Source organism: Procambarus clarkii, chromosome 24 (genome assembly GCF_040958095.1).
Source record: "Procambarus clarkii isolate CNS0578487 chromosome 24, FALCON_Pclarkii_2.0, whole genome shotgun sequence".
In the NCBI taxonomy this organism is placed as follows: domain Eukaryota; kingdom Metazoa; phylum Arthropoda; class Malacostraca; order Decapoda; family Cambaridae; genus Procambarus; species Procambarus clarkii.
The window spans coordinates 34,883,918-34,896,951 of NC_091173.1; the positions used below are offsets into that span (position 1 = coordinate 34,883,918).

General features: G+C 47.8%; 1 protein-coding gene across 1 annotated transcript in view; it reads left to right on the plus strand.

Annotated features, from left to right (window-relative positions):
* Window positions 1–13,034, plus strand: part of LOC123761589 (uncharacterized protein DKFZp434B061) — a 65,373-nt gene that overhangs the window by 17,135 nt on the left and 35,204 nt on the right. The window lies entirely within an intron of this gene.

Consider the following 13,034-nt stretch of genomic DNA (forward strand, 5'->3'; position numbering starts at 1 on the left):
CAGAGGGTCTTAGTTGACATGGACTTGAAACCCATCATATACTGCAGGTATGTTGACAACATTTTTATGCAGGTACCTGATGTCAGACATCTGCAGCAGCTGAAGGAGGCATTCGAGCAGAATTCTGTGTTGAGTTTCATGCACGCGATGGAGAATGATGGGAAGTTGCCCTTTCTGGATGTAACAGTCACGGAAAGGAACGGAGGCTTCTACACTGCAGTCTACACTAAGGAAACAAACATAGAAATGTGCCTCAATACTAATAGTGACTGCCCAGACAGGTACAAGAGGAGTGTTGTCAACGCTTACATCGACTGGGCTCTCAGCCACTGCTCAGGATGAAAGCAAGTCGATGAAGAACTCTGTAGGGTACGGCAGGTCCTAGTTAACAATGGCTTCTTTAACGGCTTTGTTGAAAACATCATAAAAAGAAAGGTGAAATGCCATGTAACCTTTGAAGAGTCAACTAACACAACACTCGTACCCCTATTAGACTGTTTTACAGAAACTTTTTTCAACGACTCATAAAACAGAGTAAAGGGTTCAGAAAGACATTATTGATAGGAACGTTATCTCTACAGACAAAAATCGGAAAATACAATTGACAATTTACTACAAAAACAGAACAACGGCCAACCTATTCATGAAAAACTCCCAAGACACCAAACAGAACGCTCTGAATGAAACTATCGTCTTCTATGCCTTCAAATGCCCACTTGGGGACTGTAAGCCCCAAAGAACTCAGTATATAGGCAAGACAACAACGTCTCTTTCTAGGCGATTAACTATGCACAAACAGAGCTCCATCAAGGAGCATATAATCTCTTCTCACAACCAGACCATCACCAGAGAAATATTAACAAGTAACACAGAAATCATCGATAGATACAGAGATAGCAGGAGACACGACATCAGCGAGGCACTACACGTCAAAAAGTCAACACCAGCAATCAACAGCCAATTAACGCACAACTATATTCTACCCACTTCAAGACCCCGAACCAACGTAGAAGCAACAAGAGGAAGTATGGGACAATAGGACTTCTGCAGTTACTTCCATTCTTATGTTTTCATACCCATTAATTCATGTTCTGGCATAGCTCAGTCACCTCACCCAAAGCTTTTGTGCCATATCACCTCACCCAGAACGAGTATAGGTATGAATTTTTTGTGTAAACTAAGTGTTTGAAAATGTAATAAGCATTACGAAACGCATTTAGGTGACAGACCAGAAATAAAGAATTAATTTTGTAGAGTTAATTTATTAATTACCCTCGACAGTGAAGAAGAACGTAAGTAATATTGAGAAGATTCATGTTAGAATTATTAATCCTACCCTTTTGGTCATATTCAACAACATATACTTACCTGGCACAGGAGCGGGGCAAGTAGCACAAGCTATGGTGAGCCCGTAGTGGACTTACCTGGCACAGGAGCGGGGCAAGTAGCACAAGCTATGGTGAGCCCGTAGTGGACTTACCTGGCACAGGAGCTGTGCTATGTGAAACACACTAATCCGTCATACTTATACTCGCATTTGGGTGAGGTGATATGGTGCAACAGTTTTGGATGAGGTGAACAAATTTGTGACAAACACAAGACACAACACGAAACTATGGGTATTGTGACGGTAACGCGTTGGTGTTCGGCTGTTCAAAGCTAGGGGTATGGCCTCGTCACATAGTATAAAAAAAAATAGAAAATCTGGAACTTCGTCTGTGGTAAGGTAAGGAGAAGACACACAAAACACAAGTAAACTTTAACAATGAAATTTTAATTACGTTAAATAAATCAAAACATGAATAAAATGGACTTACAAATTCGTATAATAAAATCAATCAATCAAAATAATGAGAATAATTAAATGACACAATGAAAAGTTACGTTAAGACAAAATAACAAGAAGTGCAATATAAAAGTAAATGAAAGGTGCTGGAATATTGGCTTTAAGCTATCACCTCTCTCAGTATACGTACGCTAAAGCTTACGTCTAGCAGGGAGAAGTGTTAACTGTGAAAGCACGGAATATTCTGAGGACTGAGGTCGTGGCGGCCCCAGACATCAAGTAGTATGGGGGGTGGAGTGCAGTTGCAGCCCGACCGGCGACCAATCAGAGGAGCCGGCAGCAAGACGGGTAGTTTGGCGGTTTGAGTCTGAGCAGGTGTCCCTGGCTGCATACGTTTTGCTCTCTGGCAAACCTTGCTGGTGTTGTTGTCGTTGTTGGACATTTCTTCCATAGTAGTTTTATATAGTTGTATCGACGTAATTGTGGAGGGAAGAGCAGGCTCAATCTCTTGAAGGAGATTATCGTCACAGTATTAATTGGATATGGGAGCATAAGAATGGAAGTAACTGCAGAGGGCCTAATGGCCCATACTTCCTCTTGATGCTTCTATATTGGTGCGGAGTCTTGAAGTGGGTAGAATATAGTTGTGCATTAATTGGCTGCCAATTAATGCACATGCCCTTTACTTATCTGGAAGCTTTATATTTATAGTGACCGATCGATTTTTCGTTTATTAATCGAAAAAGGATCGTTTATTGAGCATAGGAATGGATGAAAATTTCTATCTTCCATTCGTATGAAACAAGGGGAGCAACACAGAGCATGAACTAACTTGTATCTACTTGCGTCAGCGTTCAACCCTGTTACCGAGCCAGTATATATCCGGGTATTTTTCCTAAATCTAAAACTTATCCAATTTATACCAATTGTGTCGTGTTCTGTCTCGTGTTAATACTTTTAATAGCCAATTAATATTTCCTTTGTTGTGTACAATCATCCACTTGAACACCTCTATCATGTCACCCCCTAACTATTCACATTTCTATAGAATGTAATTTAAAATGTGTCAATCTTTCTTCATATGACATTTTTTAAATTTAGGCCGATTAACTTTGCCATCCTAAATAGGAATACTACTGAAACCTCTCCAAGTACATGTTGGAGTCTCCAAGTACATGCGAATATGATATATAATTTTCAAAACCGAAGCTATAACAGCACTCAGACATTTTCATTTATTACACACAGAAATCACAATAGTGTTATGCATCAAATGAACAAATCAACAAGGGCCGTGACGAGGGTAGCCAACCTGGCATATGCCGCTGATGCTATTCTCTTGATATGGGCTTTGGGGACAGGTCTGGCTTGATATCCACCCCCAGGTCTTTCTCTCTCTCTGACTCTTGAAGAATTTCATCTCCAAAATAATACCTTGTATCTGGCCTCCTGATCCCTACACCTAGCTTCATTACATTACAATTGCTTCGGTTGAACTCTAACAACCATTTGTTCGACCATTCCTTCAGTTTGTCCAGCTCTTCTTGAAGCCTCAGGCAGTCCTCATCTGTCTTATTCTTTCTCATAATTTTGGCGTCGTCAGCAAACATTGAGAGGAATGAGTCTATACCCTCTGGGAGATCATTTACTTATATCAGAAACAGGGTAGGTCTGAGTACAGAGCCCTGTGGGACTCCACTGGTGACTTCACGCCAATCTGAGGTCTCACCTCTCAATGTAACTCTCTGCTTTCTATTGCTTATGTACTCCCTTATCCACTGGAGCGCCCTACCAGTTATTCCTGCCTGTTTCTCCAGCTTATTTACCAGCCTCTTATGTGTCAAAGGCTTTCCAACTGTCCAAGAAAATGCAGTTCGCCCAACCTTCTTTTTCTTGCTTAATCTTTGTCACCTGATCGTAGAATTCTATTAAGCCAATGAGTCAAGATTTATCCTCCTTGAACCCATGTTGGGGGTTTGTAACGACGTCCCTTCTCTCCAGATGTGTTACTAGGTTCTGTGTGTAGATTCTTTAAAAATGAAGTGTGAGGAATGTCGAGAAATCATTCTCGAGGACTGAGTACAGAATCAATGTGGTCTCTCTAGCTTTCAAAGTCACATCCCCCCTGACTAGTCATAGTTACTGGACTCCAGGATATTCAACTAACTACTCCAGTTAATCAACTCCCGAGATGGAGGGGTTGAAACTTCAGTGGTGAAGATGAGTTACCTTAGCAGTGAGCTCATTCACGATGGCGGGAAGAGTGACTATACATTCACACGCATGTGAAAGTATAGTCAGCCATGACTATACATATATATCCATGTGAATGTTAATGTGTGACTGTTATCTGTTTTCTGTTGAATAAGTACTTTCAATTTGCATATGCATATTTTATCACAGTAGTGGTGCTCAAGTGGAACCCAGTAGAGACTGGAGGAGTGCTTGACTCAGTACTGGTGGAGCCATATTCAGCAAGTTAATGTATCTGGTTTATTTCATGCACTTGTCAGACTTCATGTGTGTGCAATTTTCTCCCGAGAATCAATGGATCTCTTATAATTGTCCTTTGACCAATACCATAGTGGTGTTAGGCAGCTGTGATTTTTAGAAGTGTATCACAGTCAACGTGTTCAGCTTAGGGAGTGACGACTACGGGTGTTGTCGTGTATGTTGCTTCATAACGTAATGACAATTATCACCAATCATGTGTAAATATTGTCTACATGTTTAAGTTTAATACACTAGTTGTTGTATGAAATATATGATTTTATCAGTGAATCCCTTCTCCCTCATATATAAATCTATCGACCCTATAAACACGATCCATATTATACTAGCAAACATTATCAATGTTGATGGAGCGACCATACGAGTCATAAATACTCATACTCCGCCCAAGTAAAACAGAAACAAGCAACACTTAGTGGGCCAGCCAGAGGCTTAGGGCCCGCGCAGTGGGCCAGCCAGAGGCTTAGGGCCCGCGCAGGAATATCCCTGCAAAAAAAAAAAAAATGTTGATGGAACCGATTCTCAGACTGCTTGCCTCACCATATTGAGACCGACACGGCCAGTAATCTGACAGGTTTCACTTTGATTGTTATGCTGATTCTCTTGGCAGTTGTCAATTGTTGATAACCGCTGTGAGCAGCTTGCCCTTATGCTTTGGCACCGCTGCTCACAGAGGTGCTCCAAACAAAGTCATATTCGATATCTGTAATGCTTCCAGTACGACTATTGTTCTATCATTGGGGCTATCTTTGGTGCTAGTAGTGTGGTGACTGACTGTTGTAATGTTTGTTCCGCTGCCTCTTGTGGTAACTTTGGGACCGTCTGGTGTTACCAGCTGGACCATCTGTGGTGTTACCAGCTGGACCATCTGTGGTGTTACCAGCTGGACCGTCTGTGGTGTTACCAGCTGGACCATCTGTGGTGTTACCAGCTGGACCATCTGTGGTGTTACCAGCTGGACCATCTGTGGTGTTACCAGCTGGACCATCTGTGGTGTTACCAGCTGGACCATCTGTGGTGTTACCAGCTGGACCGTCTGTGGTGTTACCAGCTGGACCATCTGTGGTGTTACCAGCTGGACCATCTGTGGTGTTACCAGCTGGACCATCTGTGGTGTTACCAGCTGGACCATCTGTGGTGTTACCAGCTGGACCGTCTGTGGTGTTACCAGCTGGACCATCTGTGGTGTTACCAGCTGGACCATCTGTGGTGTTACCAGCTGGACCATCTGTGGTGTTACCAGCTGGACCATCTGTGGTGTTACCAGCTGGACCGTCTGTGGTGTTACCAGCTGGACCATCTGTGGTGTTACCAGCTGGACCGTCTGTGGTGTTACCAGCTGGACCGTCTGTGGTGTTACCAGCTGGACCATCTGTGGTGTTACCAGCTGGACCATCTGTGGTGTTACCAGCTGGACCATCTGTGGTGTTACCAGCTGGACCGTCTGTGGTGTTACCAGCTGGACCATCTGTGGTGTTACCAGCTGGACCATCTGTGGTGTTACCAGCTGGACCATCTGTGGTGTTACCAGCTGGACCGTCTGTGGTGTTACCAGCTGGACCATCTGTGGTGTTACCAGCTGGACCGTCTGTGGTGTTACCAGCTGGACCGTCTGTGGTGTTACCAGCTGGACCATCTGTGGTGTTACCAGCTGGACCATCTGTGGTGTTACCAGCTGGACCATCTGTGGTGTTACCAGCTGGACCATCTGTGGTGTTACCAGCTGGACCGTCTGTGGTGTTACCAGCTGGACCGTCTGTGGTGTTACCAGCTGGACCATCTGTGGTGTTACCAGCTGGACCATCTGTGGTGTTACCAGCTGGACCGTCTGTGGTGTTACCAGCTGGACCGTCTGTGGTGTTACCAGCTGGACCATCTGTGGTGTTACCAGCTGGACCATCTGTGGTGTTACCAGCTGGACCGTCTGTGGTGTTACCAGCTGGACAGTCTGTGGTGTTACCAGCTGGACCGTCTGTGGTGTTACCAGCTGGACCATCTGTGGTGTTACCAGCTGGACCGTCTGTGGTGTTACCAGCTGGACCGTCTGTGGTGTTACCAGCTGGACCATCTGTGGTGTTACCAGCTGGACCATCTGTGGTGTTACCAGCTGGACCGTCTGTGGTGTTACCAGCTGGACCGTCTGTGGTGTTACCAGCTGGACCATCTGTGGTGTTACCAGCTGGACCGTCTGTGGTGTTACCAGCTGGACCGTCTGTGGTGTTACCAACTGGACCGTCTGTGGTGTTACCAGCTGGACCGTCTGTGGTGTTACCAGCTGGACCATCTGTGGTGTTACCAGCTGGACCGTCTGTGGTGTTACCAGCTGGACCGTCTGTGGTGTTACCAGCTGGACCGTCTGTGGTGTTACCAGCTGGACCATCTGTGGTGTTACCAGCTGGACCGTCTGTGGTGTTACCAGCTGGACCATCTGTGGTGTTACCAGCTGGACCGTCTGTGGTGTTACCAGCTGGACCGTCTGGTGTTACCAGCTGGACCGTCTGTGGTGTTACCAGCTGGACCATCTGTGGTGTTACCAGCTGGACCATCTGTGGTGTTACCAGCTGGACCATCTGTGGTGTTACCAGCTGGACCGTCTGGTGTTACCAGCTGGACCGTGTGTGGTGTTACCAGCTGGACCGTCTGGTGTTACCAGCTGGACCATCTGTGGTGTTACCAGCTGGACCGTCTGGTTTTACCAGCTGGACCATCTGTGGTGTTACCAGCTGGACCGTCTGTGGTGTTACCAGCTGGACCGTCTGTGGTGTTACCAGCTGGACCGTCTGTGGTGTTACCAGCTGGACCATCTGTGGTGTTACCAGCTGGACCATCTGTGGTGTTACCAGCTGGACCGTCTGTGGTGTTACCAGCTGGACCATCTGTGGTGTTACCAGCTGGACCGTCTGTGGTGTTACCAGCTGGACCATCTGTGGTGTTACCAGCTGGACCGTCTGTGGTGTTACCAGCTGGACCGTCTGGTGTTACCAGCTGGACCGTCTGTGGTGTTACCAGCTGGACCATCTGTGGTGTTACCAGCTGGACCATCTGTGGTGTTACCAGCTGGACCATCTGTGGTGTTACCAGCTGGACCGTCTGGTGTTACCAGCTGGACCGTGTGTGGTGTTACCAGCTGGACCGTCTGGTGTTACCAGCTGGACCATCTGTGGTGTTACCAGCTGGACCGTCTGGTTTTACCAGCTGGACCATCTGTGGTGTTACCAGCTGGACCGTCTGTGGTGTTACCAGCTGGACCGTCTGTGGTGTTACCAGCTGGACCGTCTGTGGTGTTACCAGCTGGACCATCTGTGGTGTTACCAGCTGGACCATCTGTGGTGTTACCAGCTGGACCGTCTGTGGTGTTACCAGCTGGACCATCTGTGGTGTTACCAGCTGGACCATCTGTGGTGTTACCAGCTGGACCGTCTGTGGTGTTACCAGCTGGACCATCTGTGGTGTTACCAGCTGGACCGTCTGTGGTGTTACCAGCTGGACCGTCTGTGGTGTTACCAGCTGGACCATCTGTGGTGTTACCAGCTGGACCGTCTGTGGTGTTACCAGCTGGACCGTCTGTGGTGTTACCAGCTGGACCATCTGTGGTGTTACCAGCTGGACCGTCTGTGGTGTTACCAGCTGGACCGTCTGTGGTGTTACCAGCTGGACCGTCTGTGGTGTTACCAGCTGGACCATCTGTGGTGTTACCAGCTGGACCATCTGTGGTGTTACCAGCTGGACCGTCTGTGGTGTTACCAGCTGGACCGTCTGTGGTGTTACCAGCTGGACCATCTGTGGTGTTACCAGCTGGACCGTCTGTGGTGTTACCAGCTGGACCGTCTGGTGTTACCAGCTGGACCGTCTGTGCTGCTATCAGTCGTGCTGTCTGTGGTGCTACAAGAGAGACTGTCTGTGCTGCTACAAGAGAGACTGTCTGTGCTGCTACAAGAGAGAATGTCTGTGGTGCTACAAGAGAGACTGTCTGTGCTGCTACAAGAGAGACTGTCTGTGCTGCTACAAGAGAGACTGTCTGTGCTGCTACAAGAGAGACTGTCTGTGCTGCTACAAGAGAGACTGTCTGTGCTGCTACAAGAGAGACTGTCTGTGCTGCTACAAGAGAGACTGTCTGTGCTGCTACAAGAGAGACTGTCTGTGCTGCTACAAGAGAGACTGTCTGTGCTGCTACAAGAGAGACTGTCTGTGCTGCTACAAGAGAGACTGTCTGTGCTGCTACAAGAGAGACTATCTGTGCTGCTACAAGAGAGACTGTCTGTGCTGCTACAAGAGAGACTGTCTGTGCTGCTACAAGAGAGACTGTCTGTGGTAGCTATCAGTCGTGCTGTCTGTGCTGCTACAAGAGAGACTGTCTGTGCTGCTACAAGAGAGACTGTCTGTGCTGCTACAAGAGAGACTGTCTGTGCTGCTACAAGAGAGACTGTCTGTGCTGCTACAAGAGAGACTGTCTGTGCTGCTACAAGAGAGACTGTCTGTGCTGCTACAAGAGAGACTATCTGTGCTGCTACAAGAGAGACTGTCTGTGCTGCTACAAGAGAGACTGTCTGTGCTGCTACAAGAGAGACTGTCTGTGGTAGCTATCAGTCGTGCTGTCTGTGCTGCTACAAGAGAGACTGTCTGTGCTGCTACAAGAGAGACTGTCTGTGCTGCTACAAGAGAGACTGTCTGTGCTGCTACAAGAGAGACTGTCTGTGGTATCTATCAGTCGTGCTGGTCGGAACTGTAAACACGAACTACGACTTGGAACGAGAGACAGCGGGCATGAGCTAAACTTTGTAAATATTTCATTTGTAGTTAACGTGACTGAAATAATTATACTATAAATTTCAGGAAAATTTAATAGTTAATAATGAAATAATTTGAGGCCACTAATTCTGGGGACGGACACGGGAGACACTAAGGCCGCACCGACGACTTTTTTATTTATTGATGTATATGTACAAGAGTTCTTGCACTCTTATACAGCCACAAGTAAGCATAGCGTGTCGGGCGAGTCCCTCATCCTGTTTTTCCCGGAATACGACCCGCCTAATTGCTTTAAAAAACAGCTGGTTCCCTCTTTGCTGTTGGGTAACCAGAGGCTACAATTAGGGATTTACTGCCGGTAAATCCTTCCCGACTAGGATACGAACCAAGGACAAAGCGCTCTCCAAACTCCTGGCGAGTGTCTTGCCACTAATACAGATTTTTTCTCCATAACAATTCCTTACAAACGCAGTGACGATTTTTCGTCACTGGTGTGTTCTGAACGTGTCTGTCTGTATAGTGGCCATAGGACGTGTTCTGAACGTGTCTGTCTGTATAGTGGCCATAGGACGTGTTCTGAACGTGTCTGTCTGTATAGTGGCCATAGGACGTGTTCTGAACGTGTCTGTCTGTATAGTGGCCATAGGACGTGTTCTGAACGTGTCTGTCTGTATAGTGGCCACAGGACGTGTTCTGAACGTGTCTGTCTGTATAGTGGCCACAGGACGTGTTCTGAACGTGTCTGTCTGTATAGGGGCCACAGGACGTGTTCTGAACGTGTCTGACTGTATAGGGGCCATAGGACGTGTTCTGAACGTGTCTGTCTGTGTAGGGGCCACAGGACGTGTTCTGAACGTGTCTGTCTGTATAGGGGCCACAGGACGCGTTCTGAACGTGTCTGACTGTATAGTGGCCACAGGACTTGTTCTGAACGTGTCTGTCTGTATAGTGGCCACAGGACGTGTTCTGAACGTGTCTGTCTGTATAGTGGCCACAGGACGTGTTCTGAACGTGTCTGTCTGTATAGGGGCCACAGGACGTGTTCTGAACGTGTCTGTCTGTATAGTGGCCACAGGACGTGTTCTGAACGTGTCTGTCTGTATAGTGGCCACAGGACGTGTTCTGAACGTGTCTGTCTGTATAGGGGCCACAGGACGCGTTCTGAACGTGTCTGACTGTATAGTGGCCACAGGACTTGTTCTGAACGTGTCTGTCTGTATAGTGGCCACAGGACGTGTTCTGAACGTGTCTGTCTGTATAGTGGCCACAGGACGTGTTCTGAACGTGTCTGTCTGTATAGGGGCCACAGGACGTGTTCTGAACGTGTCTGACTGTATAGTGGCCACAGGACGTGTTCTGAACGTGTCTGTCTGTGTAGGGGCCACAGGACGTGTTCTGAACGTGTCTGTCTGTGTAGGGGCCACAGGACGTGTTCTGAATGGTGTCTGACTGTATAGTGGCCACAGGACGTGTTCTGAACGTGTCTGTCCGTATAGTGGCCACAGGACGTGTTCTGAACGTGTCTGTCTGTATAGGGGCCACAGGACGTGTTCTGAACGTGTCTGACTGTATAGTGGCCACAGGACGTGTTCTGAACGTGTCTGTCTGTATAGTGGCCACAGGACGTGTTCTGAACGTGTCTGTCTGTATAGTGGCCACAGGACGTGTTCTGAACGTGTCTGTCTGTATAGGGGCCACAGGACGTGTTCTGAATGATAATGATGTTACGAAAAAAAATTCTGATATTGTTTATGATTTTTTTTTAACAAACCGTTAAAACGTTTTGGTGAAGCTGAAGCTGTAAACTGTGTCAGGGTGAAGGTTGGTGCTGTAAACTGTGTCAGGGTGAAGGTTGGTGCTGTAAACTGTCAGGGTGAAGGTTGGTGCTGTAAACTGTGTCAGGGTGAAGGTTGGTGCTGTAAACTGTGTCAGGGTGAAGGTTGGTGCTGTAAACTGTGTCAGGGTGAAGGTTGGTGCTGTAAACTGTGTCAGGGTGAAGGTTGGTGCTGTAAACTGTGTCAGGGTGAAGGTTGGGGCTGTAAACTGTGTCAGGGTGAAGGTTGGTGCTGTAAACTGTGTCAGGGTGAAGGTTGGGGCTGTAAACTGTGTCAGGGTGAAGGTTGGTGCTGTAAACTGTGTCAGGGTGAAGGTTGGTGCTGTAAACTGTGTCAGGGTGAAGGTTGGTGCTGTAAACTGTGTCAGGGTGAAGGTTGGGGCTGTAAACTGTGTCAGGGTGAAGGTTGGGGCTGTAAACTGTGTCAGGGTGAAGGTTGGTGCTGTAAACTGTGTCAGGGTGAAGGTTGGTGCTGTAAACTGTGTCAGGGTGAAGGTTGGTGCTGTAAACTGTGTCAGGGTGAAGGTTGGTGCTGTAAACTGTGTCAGGGTGAAGGTTGGGGCTGTAAACTGTGTCAGGGTGAAGGTTGGTGCTGTAAACTGTGTCAGGGTGAAGGTTGGTGCTGTAAACTGTGTCAGGGTGAAGGTTGGTGCTGTAAACTGTGTCAGGGTGAAGGTTGGTGCTGTAAACTGTGTCAGGGTGAAGGTTGGTGCTGTAAACTGTGTCAGGGTGAAGGTTGGTGCTGTAAACTGTGTCAGGGTGAAGGTAGGGGCTGTAAACTGTGTCAGGGTGAAGGTTGGGGCTATAAACTGTGTCAGGGTGAAGGTTGGTGCTGTAAACTGTGTCAGGGTGAAGGTTGGTGCTGTAAACTGTGTCAGGGTGAAGGTTGGGGCTGTAAACTGTGTCAGGGTGAAGGTTGGTGCTGTAAACTGTGTCAGGGTGAAGGTTGGTGCTGTAAACTGTGTCAGGGTGAAGGTTGGTGCTGTAAACTGTGTCAGGGTGAAGGTTGGTGCTGTAAACTGTGTCAGGGTGAAGGTTGGTGCTGTAAACTGTGTCAGGGTAAAGGTTGGTGCTGTAAACTGTGTCAGGGTGAAGGTTGGTGCTGTAAACTGTGTCAGGGTGAAGGTTGGTGCTGTAAACTGTGTCAGGGTGAAGGTTGGTGCTGTAAACTGTGTCAGGGTGAAGGTTGGTGCTGTAAACTGTGTCAGGGTGAAGGTTGGGGCTGTAAACTGTGTCAGGGTGAAGGTTGGTGCTGTAAACTGTGTCAGGGTGAAGGTTGGTGCTGTAAACTGTGTCAGGGTGAAGGTTGGTGCTGTAAACTGTGTCAGGGTGAAGGTTGGTGCTGTAAACTGTGTCAGGGTGAAGGTTGGTGCTGTAAACTGTGTCAGGGTGAAGGTTGGTGCTGTAAACTGTGTCAGGGTGAAGGTTGGGGCTGTAAACTGTGTCAGGGTGAAGGTTGGGACTGTAAACTGTGTCAGGGTGAAGGTTGGTGCTGTAAACTGTGTCAGGGTGAAGGTTGGTGCTGTAAACTGTGTCAGGGTGAAGGTTGGTGCTGTAAACTGTGTCAGGGTGAAGATTGGTGCTGTAAACTGTGTCAGGGTGAAGGTTGGTGCTGTAAACTGTGTCAGGGTGAAGGTTGGTGCTGTAAACTGTGTCAGGGTGAAGGTTGGTGCTGTAAACTGTGTCAGGGTGAAGGTTGGTGCTGTAAACTGTGTCAGGGTGAAGGTTGGGGCTGTAAACTGTGTCAGGGTGAAGGTTGGTGCTGTAAACTGTGTCAGGGTGAAGGTTGGGGCTGTAAACTGTGTCAGGGTGAAGGTTGGGGCTGTAAACTGTGTCAGGGTGAAGGTTGGTGCTGTAAACTGTGTCAGGGTGAAGGTTGGTGCTGTAAACTGTGTCAGGGTGAAGGTTGGTGCTGTAAACTGTGTCAGGGTGAAGATTGGTGCTGTAAACTGTGTCAGGGTGAAGGTTGGTGCTGTAAACTGTTTCAGGGTGAAGGTTGGTGCTGTAAACTGTGTCAGGGTGAAGGTTGGGGCTGTAAACTGTGTCAGGGTGAAGGTTGGTGCTGTAAACTGTGTCAGGGTGAAGGTTGGTGCTGTAAACTGTGTCAGGGTGAAGGTTGGTGCTGTAAACTGTGTCAGGGTGAAGGTTGGGGCT